At 33.1% G+C, this 19498-nt stretch overlaps 1 long non-coding RNA gene across 2 annotated transcripts in view; it reads left to right on the top strand.

Moving 5' to 3' along the window:
• LOC118202871 (uncharacterized) overlaps positions 1-10917 on the top strand; it is a 174423-nt gene extending 163506 nt beyond the window's left edge. Inside the window, exons 1-3 of one of the 2 annotated variants that reach the window (XR_004760477.2) lie at positions 7481-7712; positions 9193-9314; positions 10661-10917. This is a non-coding gene — a long non-coding RNA (uncharacterized LOC118202871). Of the gene's footprint in view, positions 1-7480; positions 7713-9192; positions 9315-10660 lie in introns of those variants that run through there. The other variant, XR_015039033.1, reaches the window with a different exon arrangement.
• Positions 10918-19498: the final 8581 nt, after the last annotated feature.

Here is a 19498-nt window from a genome sequence, read left to right as displayed (position 1 = left end):
AATAATCCTAATGTCTCTACAACATATTATTTTAATGCTCGCGTACTGTTGAGGAAATGCAACAGAAACAGCAAAATATAGCAATCTAACGTAAACACTTGAAAAGAAAATGTAGCCCTTTCTTGTAACATTGTTATTAAAGTTGCTTCAGAAAATGTGATGTGAATTTCAATAAATTGCAGAAAGCTTCAAAAGTCATACTTTTCAGTTATATTACGCTCCTATAATCTCATTGTCAAAAATTGTTTTCCAATTATAAACTTTTCAAGCCTTATTATAGGTACGAGTCTCATAATTTTACTGACTTTTTTTAATGGACACTGGTCTTTGTTGCTTTGGTGAAATTAGTTGTAAGAATTTGTGAAATTTAAGATACAAATGTTGGAATTTCAGACCAGATAGGTAGATAATATTAAATTTAGAATATTCAGTATCAAAAAGGGGCCCACCAGCGGCCGAGCGGTAAAGACGCTGAACACTGGTAGTTCGGTCCGAGGTTCGAGTCCCGCGAACGGGCTGGCTGCATGGGCGTTTTCGTGGTTTTCCCCATGTGTAACGTGTATACGAGCCAGTTTCCCTTAGAAAGTCCTCCACGAAAGGCATCCCTCCCCTTAGGCAGATAGCCCTAGTGCGCTTTGCCATAATTAAATACGCACGCACAGTATCAAAAAGAAGATTAAGAAACGTGCAATCATCTTTAGCCAATCATCAGTTAAAATGGCATAAAAAGATGAGCTGCCCAGTGTAAAAAAATAGTTATTTGATTTTATATTTTTAATTTAGTTTTAATAAAATATGCACTTGGAACACTTTCTGAATACTCTTATAACGTAGGAACTGAATAACAAGTCACAGTCGATTGCACATTCAGCATTCGAAAACCACATGTAATTTCTGTTTCAAGATGTTTCCAAATTTTCTCTCATATATTCAAGCTTGGCTGGGTACGCAAAAACAACTTTCGCAATACCCAATTGTTCTGTAACAGAAGTTAGAAGCTGCAGGTCGCAAGTATGTATCGCTAAGCAACTGAAACAAGCAAGAAATGGCTTTTTTGCAGGCAAGACGAAAAAATTAAATACATCAAGAATAAATTAATGATATAATAATTCAAAATCTCGGTTTCTAAATATTTCAATGAATTCTATCTTTTTTATAAAGAAGCAAATAAAAAAAAACTAAAAAAAACTCTAAAATATTAAGTTCTTATAAAAAATGTTTCTAATTACAAGGAAAAGGATCTTCGTATAGTAACTACTAAGGAATGTTATAGGTTTAAAAATAAAGTAACCATTAGCAAAAGAAATAATCATTTTACAGTACTAATTGTGTCAACGTGATTTAAGATTGTTACAATTTTCTGAAAGGTAATGCAATAATATATTTAATTTATGCCTCAGATGGGAACTTTTCAGAATCCGCAGGAACCATTTCATTGAATTATTGGAGTTTTGCTCAATTTGTGGTCTGCTGCGCCCTTGTACTATAAAAAGAAAGTGATCTGCGTACGCTTAAGCTTGGGTGTATGTTACTTCATCAAATAATGTTAAGGTCTCGTTTGCTACTAAATTGCAAATTGTTGGTCCTAAACAGGAGCCTTGAGGGCAACGTCTTGTTATATTGTAGTTGACATTCGTCGTAAATTGTAATGATCTGTTTTTTCAGTAGTACTGTACGAGAAAAAAAATTCTCTTGGGGATATTGAGTCGTTTCAAGGATTGCACACATGTCTGACTAACGTATAGAATCAAAGGCTGATTGCATATCAAGAGAGATAATCAGAGAAGGAAATTTTTGTTCTCCATTTTTATCCGACACTTCCCGCAACATTGGAAACCATGGTCCACTGATTTATTTGTCATAAAGCCAGACTGGTTTCAATGAATAATATTTTTATCGAAATCAAAATGTAGTCTTGATAAAATAAGTTTTTTCAACAGTTTTCCAAGAGCTAGTGGTAAGAAAATCGGATGGTAAGAAAAGAGCCATTCTGAGGTTTGTTCTTTTTAAGGAAGAGTACAATTTCTGCCTGTTTTAATAGGGTTTTAAAAGAGCCTGTCTTCCAACAAGAGTCAATGAATGCTTTAAGTATGTTCAGATCTGCAGTAAAAATCCATTTGAGTTTGACATCATCAAAGCCATCAGGACCTTTTTAATATTTAAATTCTTAATGATATTTTTTGTTTCTGATATTGTTGGAGAAGATGGTGGTAATGGAAGATTAAGAGTATCTTCTCTTTCGGAAAAACTTCGTTGTTCTGAAGAAAGGTTTTCGGATAAACTAACCTTTGATACTGACAAAAAACTTTGTCAGAATTTTCTAAACAACTTCGAAAGATGTATAAGCACCTGGAAAACCGGATTACAGGTATATGACTTTATTATGGGCAATCTTAAAAGCTTCACCAAACATTTCTGCTGTGTTGACGCAAAAATTGCGCTAACTATTCTGTTTTGCTTGCCTTACATTGCATTTGTAGGTGTTTTTTGCTAAGCAGTTTTAATTGAGCTCTTTAATCAGGGGCCTACATGCGCTGCATTTACGTCTCATAGCTCTAACTCTACAGACATTATAGACAGCGCTTGGTTCGAACTTTGTTTGGCCTCCATATACTGCGTTGAAACATTTGTTCTCACTTTAATGTGTAACTTCGGGTCCCACTCGTAAAAAGAACCCCCATCTACTCTATCGGTGAAAACAGACAGCCGCAATACTATCAAAGCCAGTAACCGACGTCTTATACAGTTTCTGTCGGAAGACGTGACTTCAATGAACGCACTCTTGGTTTTGGATCTCATCGTGATCTGAACATAAACGCCTCTGAGACTGTCATAACTGAACTTAGGGTTTCATGAAATTTTTGTGAACATTTCATAATTCGTTACTCATTTCGCTAACTTATTTGTTACTCAATAACGATTCATTACTCATTTGGTGAAATGGGTAAGGAGAATTTTTTCAGTTTAAATAAGGGTTTTTAATGAATTACGGGTTTATAAATGGTTTCAAAGGAATTAATTAAATTTTTATTTCCTTTCGTGTGCCATATTAATGCAATAGTATCATAAATGATAAGAGAGATTTTAGATTTCAAATAAGTGGGCATAACTAGTTCTTGAAATACCTTATGAGCTATTAATACCTAAGATTCCATTCTCCGTTCTGGTTATGCTAAGCCATAATCAGATACGAAAACGTTTAGCCAGAGTTGTTTAGAAAAACTTCCGTATTTATACCATTTTTTTTTTTTTTTCTAAACATATGTTATTTTTCTATAAAACAAAATGTAGATATTTTAAATGGCACAAAATTGTTGTGTTTCCTTTTGGATAACAACTTCCATCAGCGAACACAGCTATTTGAACTATTTAAAAATAATAGATATGCATTTTTATATAATAGTTTTAATTACCAAGACACATGTGAAACGAAATTCCAGCAAGGCGGCCAGTATGGCATTGAGAGTTTTTGTATTAATTTTTAATGCTTTAACAAGAGTCTTTCTGTAGAAGTTTCGGTGATATCTTCTGGTAATAAAATATAATACTTTAACGATATCAGAAAGCATAGACTTTACCACGTCTTAGAAAAATTGCCAAACTAATCGTAATAATTATAAAACGATTATCTTCATCCAGCTACTAAAACAAAGATGATATAAATGAAATATAATACAGTAAAAGAAAAAGCTTTATACAGGAATAATGATGTTAACAATGATGAATGCAATGATAATAATAATAAAAATAAAATTTGCTCCAGAAGCGATTCCATTAATTGCAATTTAAACATATAGTTTCAGGTACTGTGCGTTTTTGTAATTTTATGTTTATGAAATTTTTCTGAAGCATTACTGATGAATTATCAGAAATTCTGTAACATACTTGTTTCGAAATATCTTGTTTAAAACTGACTGATATTTCGTTACCTAAACTCATTTATGGAATAAACTGCATAGTAGTGAACATGACAATGAAGCGACTTCCTTTTGAATTTATATTTCTAGTTCTAGAGTAAACCAGCAATTTATATCTAAGAAGTTACCTAGGAAAATAGGTTTAAATTCACGGTCCATTTTGTACCTTAATATTTTTCATTTAATTACATGAAATGCATTATTTTAATTTGTTTATACTAGTCTGCATATATTTGGAGCATGAAAATGTTTCAGGCAACAAATATTTCATTTTTAAAGCAATAATGAAAATTTTAGAAATACTTATTATTACAGAATTCAGAAATACTTGGCATTCATATTCTAACTGCAGAATAAAAAATTGTCCAATAGAATGATACTTATAACAACTAACTATCCAAAACTTTTTCAAGCAGATTAGGCAACAAGCAATTACTAAATACCAGAGAAGTTAGGCTTATTTGCTGTTTTATCATTTTTTTTTTTTTTTTTTTTTTTTTTTTTTTTTTTTTTTGTGTGTGTGTGTGTGTGTGTGTGAATTAAGCATAAATATTTTTAGTTTAGTTAGAACTAAACATAAATATTTTTCCTTATACTAAAACAGTACTTAAGGATTAGTTAATTATTTAAGATATCAAAGGTTTGGTTTATTTAATTACGGCAAAGCACTCGAGGGATATCTGTTGAAGGAGAGGAATGCCTTCGTGTAGGACTTTCTAACGGAAACTGGCTCGTGTACACTTAACGTATACAGAAAACCCACGAAAACGCCCATGCGACTATCCTTTTTGCCGGATTCTAGCCCCGGAACGCATCACCAGAGTTCAGCGACTTTGCCGCTCGAGCGCTGATGGTCTTTTAAGATATCGAAGGATTAGCTGACAAAATTCCTGGTTTGATTTGCTCGAAGTATTATTTTTCTCTAGAAAACATGCAAATAATGCAATAAAATTTGTTCATTTGTCTTATTTGTACTGTTAAGAGATACTAAGTAATAGTTTCAAACTGACGTTAATCGGTAATCTTCAAACTAGTGGCCGCTGAAGCAATTTTACACTTACTTGCGAATATATTTCCAGCAAATTACATTACTATGACAAGAATTTTAAGAAAAGGATTTAATGCTTAAATGATTTAGCATCCAATTTTAAATTACATTTATTATCATCAGAAACAAACTTAAGTAACGCCCCAGAAAATCTACAAGTGAAACTAATTACGTTACATTGTGATATCAATCTTACTCAAAGATTTGAAGATACAGATTTTTTTTTTTTTTTTTCTTTTTTTTTGTACTTTGTGATAAATTCCCCTCGGTTAAGATTTTTTTTTGCAATAAAAATAATCGCTTTGCTTGGGAATACATTTGTATGCGAACAGTATTTACCGCAATTTAAGATTAATAAATTTAAGAAAAGAATCAAATTGACCATGAGTATTGACAGTTCATGATGAAGATAGTTTCCAGTACTTTTTTTCCAAAGTTACAAACTTTATCAAAATCGAAATGGCAGGAGGTGTTGTAGCTGAAAGCTGTAGTAACAAATGAAGAAGCTTTTAATTATTTACATACAAATATACCTATTTTTTCTCTATGCGTGAAAGAAAAATTTACCGAATAGAAGCATGAGAATAGGTTATTATTATTTATTTTCAAATTATGTTCAACTTGGAAAGTTATTGTAATTTGTTTATTTTAGTTTACTTTAAAAGTAAGTTATTTAGTGGTTAATTCCACACATTAGAATTATTTGAAATAAATGTGAATCTGAAAATTTAATATTTGGCTGTCAGTGAGTTTGAATTACAAAGTGTTACTAAAAGAAATTTGCAGATATTAACCTTCAGGTTTCATACAGAAAATAAATATAAATTGGAATTTTTTCCTTTTATTACTACTGTTTGTATTTGTTTTGATAGATATTTAGCAAATAAAATTTTTAACTTGATTAAAAAATTTTGTTTTGTGAGAAGAAAACTCAACTCATTAGCTGCTTTCAGATCGCGCATTCGGCCGCATGCAATTATATTTTGAGACCATTGATTTAAAGAACTCGAAAAACTATGATAAAAATTCCATCTCAAGCTCATTCCATCAAATTCATCTCAACAATTTATTGCCACGTATACCAACCGAAATCCAATCACATAAAATTTGGTTGTCTTAAGTCCACCATCTAATACTACGCCCAAGTATAAATTTGTGAAACAGGCGAATATATTCTCCATTTCTTTAAAACAGAGAAGTCCCGAAATCACCAGAATCAAATTATCAAAAGACAACCCTTTGAATAGCTAAGTACCGTTCGAAATGTTTTATACTTAAACGGTTTATTAGAGTAAAATAAAGCCTTTTATTAAATTACATAAATAGTCATTGAACTGAGGTTACTGCTGAATAAGTTATAATGTATATGAATTCGATAAGTTAATAAATAACACTGTAAGCTTATTTTTTTAATTAACTACATACATGATTAAAACGTGATTGGTTTGGTTAATTTGATTATGGCGAAACATCCAGGGCTATCTGCCTAAGGGGAGTACTCCTTCGTGGAGGACTTTCTGAGGGAAACTGGCTCGTATACACGTTACACATGGGGAAAACTACAAAAACGTAAATGCAGCCAGCCGTTCTTCGAAACTCGAACCCCGGACCGAACTACCCAATGTTAAGCTACTTTACCGTGCGGTTGCTGATGGGCCTGTTAAAAAAGTGGACTTACTAAGTATGCATTGAGTAATCCCTTAAGTTTCATGGTAATTAATTTGTCATTAAAACATCTAGCTTTCTGTCATACGTTTTCTAATGAATTGCCGAAATAATATCGGAATGGAATTTCCTACTAGTAATGAGCAATTGTTAACCCGTCACAAATAAAACCAGCAATTGTGGTAACATTTCTAAAATCTCAGCTATTTGCTTGCAGTCACGTTTGGGAATCCACATTTAGTAACATTTTACTTCTGCTACGTTGTCTAATACCTACTTAATTTTACTTACTATTATTTATTCGTTTCTGTTGCCAGAAATTTGTCTTCATTTTTAAATTCTCTATTTAAATTTCAGAGCATACTGGTTTAAAAATTTAGAAAACATATAGTGAACAACGGTAATCGGAGTAAATAAATTCAACAGACTGTAGCTTTACTTAGTTATATTATTTTGAAAATAGTTTTGAATAAAGACATCATGTGAAAACAGCTGACCATAGTTCAGCAAGGTAAGTTACACTAACTGGTTTCTGTCATTTTCAAAAGCCTACGTAACTGTTCATTTTCCGGAAAATCTCTGAATGAGATAGAAAACACATTTATTGAAAGGGTTTCCTGATAACAATCTCTTTCTCTCGTTTAAATCTGGGTTGAACAATATTGTTCTACAGGAGCTAATCCACGCGGTGGATACATATCTGACAAATATCCTCAAGCAAAAATGTTATTCGTAGCACAAAATGTTTCATCCGCATGAGGGAAAAAATAAGGAAATGAAACGCACAATCACCTCTTTCTTCATATAGTTTCATGTCACGTGGGCTTTTCGGCCAACCGAAGAAGGCCTGGTTGCATCAGGGTCGCAGAAAACTTCGAAGACTCAAATCTTCACAGGTTCGAGATTAGAAGTGAATGAACCAGGTCAAGTCCACTCTAATCCACGTGTTTGCCACACATGTCTTCAAGGTGTGTTTTGTTGCGCTCAGCCAGTTTCATGCTCACGGATGAAACGGATTCTCGAATGGCTGCCGTCTCAGATGCGGTCAAAAGGGGAGAATGACGTTAATTACGAAGGAGAAAGTATGTGCTAAAGGTCTTTAAAGGGAGATATTTTTTTCTTTAAAGTTTCTTTTAAAGGTCACGTTGAATATCTGTATATCAGGCAAGAAATAAAAAAAATTCTTGCCTGATAAACAGTCACAGTACTAATTAGTGCTGATATTTTTCTTCTTAATTTCGCAAAGAGTTTAGCACCGAAGGTGCTATCAATAAAAACTAGGATGGAACTACAAAGAGATCTCTAATTTGCTCTTTACTTCAAGCCCGTAATTCCCAAAATGTGTACATTAATTTATACCAGATTGGAGACAAATTATTCAGGCCACGAAAAGTTTTTAAGTGCTTAGGAATATAGTGCTTGAATAAAAGAAAACCTTTTATGCATGATTGAACAGCTCATTAATATTATTATGCACTTTTTTCGATTATTAATAACGTATGTCTACTTATAATTGCGAATTAAATTATAATTATAAGAATATTTCATTGATTATATCTATTTGTTTATTAGCATTTCATTATTACATTATTTTCGTCTAAGAATTTCCTTCCCCCTCCGAGCATTATATACATATAGGTCACGAGGCTAAAATCTTAGGAAACACTGCTATAAACGAATAATCCGACCTAATTCTAGCTGAACAGCACTAATTAGTACTGTGACTGTTTATGAAAAGTATCTTAGTTTTTAAAAGGGTTTTTATTATCCAATGTGAAATTAATTACTTATTCATGTAAAAAATAAGGAGGGTTTATGTGTTTGTTTAACTGAATATAGAAGTGTATGAGGGCTAACTGACAAAGGTATGCTTTCGTGTAGAATTTCCTAGGGAAAATAGGCTCATATTTACGTTGCGCTTAAGGACAAGCATGAGCATGCTTACACGTAGTGGTAAGCTGTGGAGAGAGGGGGGGTCGTGCGATCATTTTTTTAAATTTACCTCTAATTTCCAAGTCTATTGTTCTCTTTCTTTGCTAGTTTATTCATTAAAAAAAAGTTTAAATGTATGTTAATTTGAACGACATTTAAACTCGATCAACAATATTTCTGTGACAAGAGAAGCTTTTTGACTCCATAAGCTATTTTAGATTTAGCGACACTACCCTTAAATGGAAAAACTTTAAGAAAATTAGTCCTTATATGTAAAAAATGTTTTTTAAAAGTCTAATAAACTTTTTTAAAAAACTTTTTTAAAAGTTTAATATAGCTTGGGTTATATCCTCCTAGAAGATCAGCTGATATAAAAGAAAAAAATAATGTGAGGCAGCTTGTCCCTTATAAATTGATTCGCTATTTTGTGTAATTTCTGCAGTATTTTATTATGCTTACTTTTTTTTGTCAATTTAAGTTCTATTTCCTTTATTCTTTTAAAGATAGTTTCTTGTTTGTTCACAGCTATTTGTATTTTTCTAAGAAGTGAAACATTTAATTAGACTCTAATACTTGGTTTCCATGAGATAAGTACAAGCCCTTTGTTAAAATTTTCATAACTTACTACAGATTACACAGCCAGCCCATTCAAGAGGTTTGAAACTGGGAATGACTTGCCAGGTTGATCATTCCATTCATTGGTGTTATTGACTTGAAAACAGTGAGTCTGAGTAAAAAGGGAAATATGTTTCGTAAGTATAAAGGCTATAATAAACATATTTTCTCACTAATAATTTTAAAATATAATTTTGACCGCTGCATGAAGCTCATTTTGAAAGATTTATTCATTATGAACATAAATATACATTTTCAGTAATTTGCAATATGTGTATAATGAAAATTATATATTACCTATTCTATAATTTCAATGTGCATATATTGCAAATTACAAAGGGAATAACATATTATATATGTATCTGTAATTATGAGAATAAGTATTATTTCTTATGAATGCAATAAGGCTTGAAAAAGTGTTTAAATAGGAGTTAAATATTTTTTTCTTCAAATAAATATTAGAACAGAATGCCTATCAGTTTTTCATCGACTATCAGCGTCTATGCTTATCAACAAATGATAACATCATGGGTTCAAATTCCATTCAGAGTCTTTAACATGATTAATGAAATTTTCCCAAATATCATCAAATAATTAACTTTATTTTTTATTTTTTCCTATTATAATAGTTTATTATTGCTTATCCGTACAAAAACAGAGCTAATTAAAAAGTAAGCTTTTTATTAGTATAGTACATAAACATCGATAATAAAGTATCTTTAACCACAGATTTATAGTTAAGAATAATGGCTCCATTGTTCTGTAGTATATAGAAATAATTTGAAAATTAAATCCGATAATCTCTTTAGATGGCTTTGCAATCGGAAAAATGAAAATATAAGATTCTTTAGGGATTTTTGGATTTAACCTTCAAATTATTACAATATTCATATCAGAAATTGAAGAGTATCAGTATTGAGATTCTCTTTAAGAAATATGATGAAGCTTACAAATATCTTCAAAACGAAATTCTTCCATATATAATTATGTACCTTATATATACCTTATATAATTATATATAACTCTTTATCATTAAATTACTTTGAGTAACTCTTCATCAGCGCAATGTAAATATAATTTAATGATATGCGTCAATATGTACATTATATATATATATAGATAGATAGGTTACAGAGATTGACTACTTAAAAGATGTAATAATTTTACTTACACAAGAATTTAAAAAATAATTTTTTTCACAATTTATTAGTTTTTTCTTAAAAAAGCTGGAATTAAATATCATATTGTTACAAATTTTGCATTTAGTTAGATGTTTTTAATAGAATTATAATTAATTTTTTTTTTCCCTGTGTAGTGCAGCGCGTGAAGACTTTTAAGAGAAAGCTACGCCGAAGAAATAAAAATACAATGTGCATTTAAACATTAAATAAAAGTTTATCTCGGTAATATATATTTAATTTGAATAAATGTAATTGACTACTATGTTAACTGTAACCGTAATTCTATTCTTTTTGCTTTCCAGAAATTGACGGAACTATCTCTCGTGGCAGATTTAAAAAGCTATAATAGCCGGAGAGAAACATCTCAGCTCAGTTTTTAAATAACTGTTGTTGTTGATCGTAGCGAATTCGCGGTGTGATCGGATTAGCTTTCTCTGCACTTTGGATTGCGTTATATATATAACGTTTTAGTAGTTTAAAATATAACTATTGCGTTATATTGTGTGATATTGTACGAATATCTGTGAGGAAAAACCCAGCGTTTTGTTATATTTCTTGTGACAAGAATAAATTTTATTAACTTTTTAGCGGACTTGTTCATTCAATCCGTTACGGACTCGTACGCAAACAATATTTAATATTTAAACTAACAAGTTATGACAAGCTTATCTGAAACCGAAAGGAGGGTGAGAAAGGATGTTTTGTTAGAATTAAAGATTTCTGTATTTTGTATTTAACCTGCAAGTTTTTCTGTATATACTTTTGGCCTCTGTCCTTTTAATAACAAGGCGCGTTATTTTTCAAAGTCTTAAATTAGCCATTTAAATGAAGACCTTTTTCTGTAAAACTCTGCAGTTTCCTTTTCCTTGACGTTTAGCCAGAAATAATTATAAGTTTATTAGTTTTTACTCTGAGCTTTTTTTTCATTTTTAGCATTTTGATGTCCAGAATATTGCCAAAGACAATAAAGAATTCTCTCCAACTACAACCCCTCCAGTTCAATTTAGATTTAGATTTTCTTGTTCCATAGTTATTCAGAAATCTTCTTTGTTTAATTTTGTCGCCAATTCAAAATCTACTCATAGCGAAACAGTTACTTAAACTCTCCCACTTTAAATGTGGCAGTCCAAGGAGTTCTTAGCATGCTGCAGCGCACCTACCTCCATAATGAATAGGACAATATATAGCAGGAGTTTTAAGTGTAAGTAATAATAAAAATTAATTTTGGTTGATGCAAAAATCTATATCTTGATTAGACCATTTAAATGTGTTTTAATTGTATCTATTAAGTAACTTTGTAAAGTATTTCTCCCGCCTTCTTCGCATGCGTTCGTGGTGTGGTGGTCTGTACGCTCAGCGCGTAATTGAGGAGTCTATGGTTCGATTCCCGGCGAAGGCGTTGCATATTTTTCATCTTTCCTGTTTCCAAAATACCTAATGTCTCTACAACTTTTGCTTTGTAACTATTGATTATTATTTAAGTTTTACGTATTGTTACAGATTTTGTATTTATTTAGCTCTTTTTAGTAGAACTGTAATTAAAACTTTTTTTTTTTTTTTCCTTAGTAATGCAGCGTGTCACGAGTTCTAAGAGAAAGCTACGCCGGAAAAGTAAAAATACAGGAGCACGCGCATTTCACATTTAATAAATAGATATCTCGTAATTGTACTCTTTTGCCTTCCAGAAACCTCTTGAAAAGACCAGAATGGCGTGATTTAAAAGCTTATAAAAGCCGGATCAAAACATCTTGGTTCAATTGTTTACTTCGTTTTCGATTGATTGTAGCGAATTCGCGGTGAGATCAAATTAGCTTTCTCTGTGCTTTTGAATTGTGTTCTATTTAACGTTTTAGTAGTTTAAAATATAACTACTGTGTGATATTGTGATATTGTACGAATATCTGTGAAGAAAAATTTCAGCATTTTGTTTTATTTCTTGTCATGAGGATAAATTTTTATTTACTTTTCATCAGACCTTGCGCATTCAATCTATTACGAACCCGTATGTACGCAACAGTATTGTTCAGTATTTTACTACATTCTCTTGTCTCTACATATATTGTCTTACACCCCTTCAGGGAATTTCACATTTGTTGAAAGTAAAAGATTTAAATTTTAACATTACATTGTATTTTTTTTTTTTTTTTTTTTTTTTTTTACATTTTGGCATAGCAGCATCGTTCAAAAATGCGAACTATACGAAACACGGTCTATTGAACTGTTGGTGATTTTATGGAAAGAGACTAATTCCCCTTGAAAAGTCAGGATCTTTCTATGCAGTCAGCAACAATTTTCTTGCAAATTACTTTTAATGTTTTAATATTTTTATAGTTAAAAAATTTTTCATTAAATTTTTACATTTTACAATTTTCGCTTTCCACAATATGCACTAACTTTAATAAGTTTTGCACATTTCAAAATCTTCCTTTTCAATAGATTTTTATGAAAAAAATTAATATTTTCTTTCCATTTCCTAGTAGACAACCAAATTTAATTTAATTATTAACATTTATATATATATACATAAAGAAACAAATTAAGTGGCTAAAAATTAAAAACAAATTTTTATACCCGTCCTGCGCTATAGCTGCAGGATTTAAGTAAAATAGACTCGAAGAATCTAAACTTAAAAGTAAGTTGGAGTCACGATTGCAATTATTAATATCGTTGAGGAAGTGCCTTGCTTTGACTAACACGATTGCAGTTATTAATATTGTGGAGGAATTTGCCTTGCTTTGACTCCAATTTACTTCTAACTTTAGATTCTTTAAGTACCTGTTCATAGTACCTGTTCACGGCTCACAGTCACCCATTGAGTGTTCAAATTAGTAGTTGGTCGAACCACCCTTCCTTGTATTCGTCAAGGCAAGAAGTGGTAGAGGTTCCTAATGTCATCCTGTGACACATTCTGCCACGCATTCATGAGTTGTCGCTCCATATCTGCGATATTTTGTGGTGGCTGAATCTGGCGGCCTACCATGACCCAGACATGCTCGATATGTGAAAGGTCTGGTGACCTTGCTGGGCAAGGAAGAGTAACAACCGCACGGAGATAGTCCAGAGATATGCGAGCGGAATGTGGCTTGGCATTATCCGGTTGAAAAATGGCCCCAGGATGACGTGCCATGAAGGGTAATGCAACCAGCCTCAGGACGGTATCAATATATCGTTGAGTTGTTAAAGATGTACGGAGGATGACTAAAGATGACCTGCTGTCGTAATAAATAGTGCCTCACACCATGACACCAGGGCTTATGGCTGTATGTCTTTATAAAACAAAGGCTGATTGGGACCGCTGGTCCCGTCCTCTCCAGATACGAACACGGTGGTCATCTGCTTCAAGAGTGAAGCGAGATTCATCGCCGAACACTATACGACGCCAGTCTGATGGCTATGGTGATCGGCTGCGACACCACTCCAGACGACTCCGCCGATGTTGTGGGATCAAAGGCAGACGTCTTAAAGGCCTCAGTGAGCGTAACCCCGCCTCAGACAAGCACCGTGAGGTGGTGGATGGTACCACGGGAGGTATAGACGTGGCTGTAGTGCGTTGAATAGTCGACAATGATACCGTTGGGGCGGTTCGGGCCTGGCGAACAATCATCCTATCTTGCCTCTCATTTGTGCTCTTTAGCTTTCCAAAGCCTTCATTTCGTCGGCAGTTTCCTTGTAGCAACCATTGCTGCCAACATCTTTGCACAGCAGTGTCCGTACGCTGCATGTGGCGGTCTATTGCTCGGTATGACCACCCAGCTTCACGCAACCCTACAATGCGACCACGTTCTAAGTCATTTAGTTGTCCGTAAGGTCTTCGATATCATCGTAAACACATTTTTAGTTGCTTCTTTACAGAATTACAATGGCAGCAACAAAAAAGATAAATTTTCCGCCTATGTTACTAGTTTTATACTTTGCGAATTGCGCACTAGAAATGCTCGTATCATCGCAATTTCTGTTCATTTGCCTTGAAACTTTGATCATTTGCATGTTCCATCAAGATGTTTTTGCATACCAAATTTCGTCACGATTGCAAAAGTCCTTCTTGGTGCTTCGATTTTTTTTTTTTTCCAAAAGAGTATACTGCTGCCCATCCAAAATGCAACACGAAAAAAGACAACAGCTATCAAGAAGAAGTTTATTTCGGAGATTACACATAGTGTCAATGTTAATGGATTTGACATACAGTCTTCCTTAAGGTGAGGAAGAAGAAAAAATCAGTAATAAGTGTTGCCTACACGTTTATCAATAGCCGCTGCTACACGCCGCGACACTGAGTGAAAGAGATTTGGAATGCGTTGTTGGGGAATGGCAGTCCATGCTGCCTCTACACGTAACGAAAGTTCATCTGATGTACACTCGGGTATGGCATGCCGGGTTAGGCGTTCTCCAGTCATTGACCAGGCATGTTCGATGGGCGATACAGCTGAAGAACGAGCAGGCCAGATTAGCAATGCAATATGGTGGGCTAAGAAGAAAGCTTGAACATTGAGTGCAACGTATGGTCGCGCATTGTCCTTTTGAAATCTGGCCGCAGATAAGCCGTGCAGGTAAGGAAGGGGAGAGATACAGCATTATCTGGTAAATGTACCGAAAATGCATACTAGGAGGATATGGGAGTGGAATCGAATGCCACGTCATACCATTGCATAATAATGACAATGAGCATAACACAACTGTCGAGCAGCCTCTCTCGACGGTTTTTTTCAAACTCTATTCTCACCATCGTGGTATTGTAGGCAGAAGCATGTTTCGCCCGAAAACACAATGTTATGCTATTCGGATATCCATCTCCGCCATTCAGTACATCATTGCAAACACAAACGCTTATGGTTTAAATTTAAAGGTAAGCAAAGCAATGGCCGCCTAATGAACGGTCCATTACACTGTAAACACATCGAATTGTTCATGCAGGCACTGATTATTATGTTACAGACTGCATTTTTGTGATATGGTTACGGATGTAGCAGTGCACTCCATCAGTTCCATGCGCACAATATACCTCTCTTCCCGTGGAATGGTGCGACGAGACGATTGCAGTTACTCTCATCTGCCATTCATTCTCTCTTAAATGCGCTGATTCTATATTCGTATGACTGTTGCTTAGCAGCGTCCGACATGATGACCGATTTTCTGGAAGGACAACCCGCAATGTCTGTATGCACCGAGCGGGTCTTAGATCTTTGATCTAAACGTAGTCGCGAGCCATTGACTTTGCGGCCTTCACTTCCATAAATGAACTTAGCCCCTAAGGTAACCTTAAAAACATCAAAAAGTCCATTAGAGAGAAAACCTACGCACAGTGTGCTGAGAGTGTACGTACCGTCGTGAGTAGCATTTCTTTGCAAAATTATTAAGCAACTGTATATAGCAATTGAATGGCATAGCTTTTCCACAGGGTGCAATTATACGTAAATAAAATATTGATCAAATGAAGAAAAACTTGAATAGAACACTAATATAGCTTGAACAGTAAAATAAAATATATACAAGTCCCTAGTAGATTTTTCTAAGGTTCGTTAGGGAACGAAACGTATCTTTTTTTCCTAATTTTAAACGGCAATCTTTCATTTCTTTCAGGACTGCAGTCACCCATGATGTGCGCGTGCACTGATATTGTAAACGTTTGCATATTCCATCGCGGTATGCATATGATACAAGTTTCATGTTGTTTGGATGCTTCCTTCATGCACTTTGGATGGCCATCAGTTTATATAAGCAATTTATATGGATAAGCAGCTTATATTTATATATAAGAAGTTCATATATATATAAATATCTTTCGAAATAGAACTTACTAAGTATGGATTCACTCTTTTCAGATCATTCTACTATAATTAATCTTAGGAGATAATATAATCAATATTATTTAGTAAATATATATGTATATATATACGTGCGCGTGTGTGCGTTTAGATATATATATAAATATTAAAAAATAGTTCCCCTTTAATTATAGTTATATATATATATATATATATATAATTATAATTAATATATAAATATATACGTATTAATATATATAATATATATGTATTAATATATATAATATATATGTATATATATACAAACACATTTTAAAGCTACATTTATATATTATATACATATAAGAGCTTATATAAAGGGTTATTAGAAAAAGGTTTGTTCCGATTTCTTGATACGTTTTTATAGCTCGATTGCGTGAAGAATTACGACTTTTTTATGACTTATTTTTTACATTTCCTCTGCTTTTGGCCAGTTTAAGAAGAGTTTATTAAAAACTTAGCCATCCTGGATGGTTTCTCATTCGTTTTAATATGTACAAATTTCCCGTTCTTTTACAGTCTGTCTATCATAAGGAAAGCTCTCGTCACTTATTTTGTAGCTGCCGGTTGCCGTAGAAACGAGCCTTGATCCATTTTCCGTAGGGGTGTCTTGGAGACGAATGATAAACTCTTTCCCCCCCCCCTCAGCCAACTATCGTCAAAAACAGAATAACAATAAAGAAACCCTTGGTTCGCCTCTATTTGAAATATACTAGCCCTGTTGCTATAGCGACCGCAACCCGCCAGACATTGTGGCGAGAGCTATTTTGCTCGTAGGCAAACACTATATTTTTCCCCCTCTTTGAAATGAACATTTTTTATTTCAATTTTGTAATTTTCTTTAATTTGCGTTTTACCAGTTTATTTTGTTATACTGAAAAAATAGGTTTAACCTTCAAATATTAAATACAGCGTTTTCTTTTTATTTTCGATTTTCGAGATTTTGATTTATTATATATGTATATATATGAGCGCGTGTGCGGGTGTGACTTAAAAATGTAACTTAAAAATTTCTGTTTGCTTCGAAACCTAATCAACCATTTATATTGATATTACATAGATATATTCACGTCAATGAACATTGTATTTTTAGGATATTTTTCTTTGACATTTTATACCTTGTTCCATATATATATATATACATATCTTTAAATTCTATATATATATATATATAAGAATTTAAAGGTTTCATATGTGACTAGTACTTATATAATAAAAAGTTGCATCAATGATGTATTTTTCAGCAGTATTAACTATCATCCTTAAGAATGTTCTGTAATCTAGTCTGAGTTATCTTATTCATAAGCCCTGAATTTTAAAAAAATTAAATGTTTACACGGCATTAGAAAATTTACTAAAAACAGCGTCTCGCAATGCATTTGTAATTTGAAAAACTGTCCTTAGACGGGAAAAGGTTGAAAGCCATATTCGTTAAAAGTATTTCTCAGATACACAGATACTCCGTATTCATATAACATAGCATTCGAAATATAAAACTCAATATTTGCAATAGAAATTCACCTATGCAAATACATGGGTCTTTCTGTTACTATGTCATTAAAAAATTTATTTAACGTACAGTTTATCTTTGGCTAATTCATTTTCATAGCACAAAATTGCATTCAATGAAATAATTCAATTTTTCTGCATTTTCCTCTTGATGAAACAGAATGCAGAAAGTTGAATGTTTAATCAGGCCACACTTTTCTTCCGTAAATCCAACAGACAGAATCCCCCCCCATTCGGGAATTTACAACTGGACTGCAACTGAGCAGTATTCCTTGAATGATGCCCACCAGCGGCCGAGCGGTAAAGACGCTGAACACTGGTAGTTCGGTCCGAGGTTCGAATCCCGCGAACGGGCTGGCTGCATGGGCGTTTTCGTGGTTTTCCCCATGTGTAACGTGTATACGAGCCAGTTTCCCTTAGAAAGTCCTCCACGAAGGCATCCTTCCCTTTAGGCAGATAGCCCTCGTGTGCTTTGCCGTAATTAAATAATCCAATCCAATCCAATCCTTGAATGATCTGAGTAATACTAAGAAAGGAAACGTGAAAGTCAGCACAGTGAGATAATTGGAAATCCTTAATGGAGAAAATTTCTCAAATTTGTTCGTAATCAGAAATATGAATGGCAGTACATACGTTTATGTTTGAGACACTAGAGGATGAGAAGAGAAATTATAAATTAATCTTCGCGCTTAAAAAGAACTTACAGTCATAAATTAATGATTTAAACTTTCTTGATTTCTACTAATTTTGTATCTTTCTCTTTAAATGCTTGAATCTGCATCGATGATAGAATTGTAGAGACATTAAGTTATTTTGAAGCAGGAGAGATGAAAAATGAGCAATGTTCTAGCCGGGACTCGAACCACGGGTCTCTCGAATACGCGCCGAATGTGCTGACCATTATACCACGAAGGCATGCTAAGAAGGCGGGAGAGATACCTTATAGAATAATTTAGAAATATTACTATTACAAATACCGAATTTTTATGAAATTATAGTAATTAATTGTAATTTATTATGAAAAAATACTCAGGACTATCTGATTTGAGGAATGTTTTCTTTGTAGACATAAACTAAAAATATCTAACAAAAAAATATATCTCATATTTGCTTTACACTACAGCCGGATTAAACATTAAGCAAAATAAAGGTACCACAAAAGATGATTAGGGACTCAAAAAAAGGGGGAATTACAACATTTTGACATTGCCTGTTTTACCATAAGATCTAAGGCGCAGTTAAACCAAGACCGAAGGAGGAGGTTGTATCGACGTTAAAAACGTTATTGTTTTGGCGTTAGGAACGTCCTTTGTGGAGTTGTCAGAGTGCTGCCGTTAGCGAAACATTAAATCCTTGATTTTCTTTTTAAATTTAACGAATCTGTATACACTGAGCAAATTAAACGATATAAAAGACAAATTGGGACTGTCGCATACACCTGTTATATTCGGACGTAAAAAAATTACTCACATAGTCTTAAAAGTTGCAAATGAAATTGATAGCGCCAGTCCGTAAACTGTTTACTACGTATTTAGAAATAATAAAGTTGCGTTGTTAAATTAACAATCTATTAATTTACTTTTAGTTTAGAAGTTGCATTATGTTAAGGAAAAATACTTCCGCATACAATTATAATCAATCAAAGATACTTCTAAATGTCATGTATTACTAATACAGCTACATAAGCGTTTTCTTACACGAACTTTTATTTATTTCTTATTTGAACCATTATTTACTTCTTCACTTTCTTGGGTAAAGAATATTTGCCAAAGAGAAGTTTAGGATGAACATTTAAATAAACAATTATATTATTATAAAACGAAACGATTG

The sequence above is a fragment of the Stegodyphus dumicola genome, chromosome X2 (genome assembly GCF_044657685.1).
Source record: "Stegodyphus dumicola isolate Sdum_Otavi_A_Nest chromosome X2, ASM4465768v1".
NCBI classification, from domain to species: domain Eukaryota; kingdom Metazoa; phylum Arthropoda; class Arachnida; order Araneae; family Eresidae; genus Stegodyphus; species Stegodyphus dumicola.
This window is presented reverse-complemented; position numbering and strand designations above follow the sequence as displayed.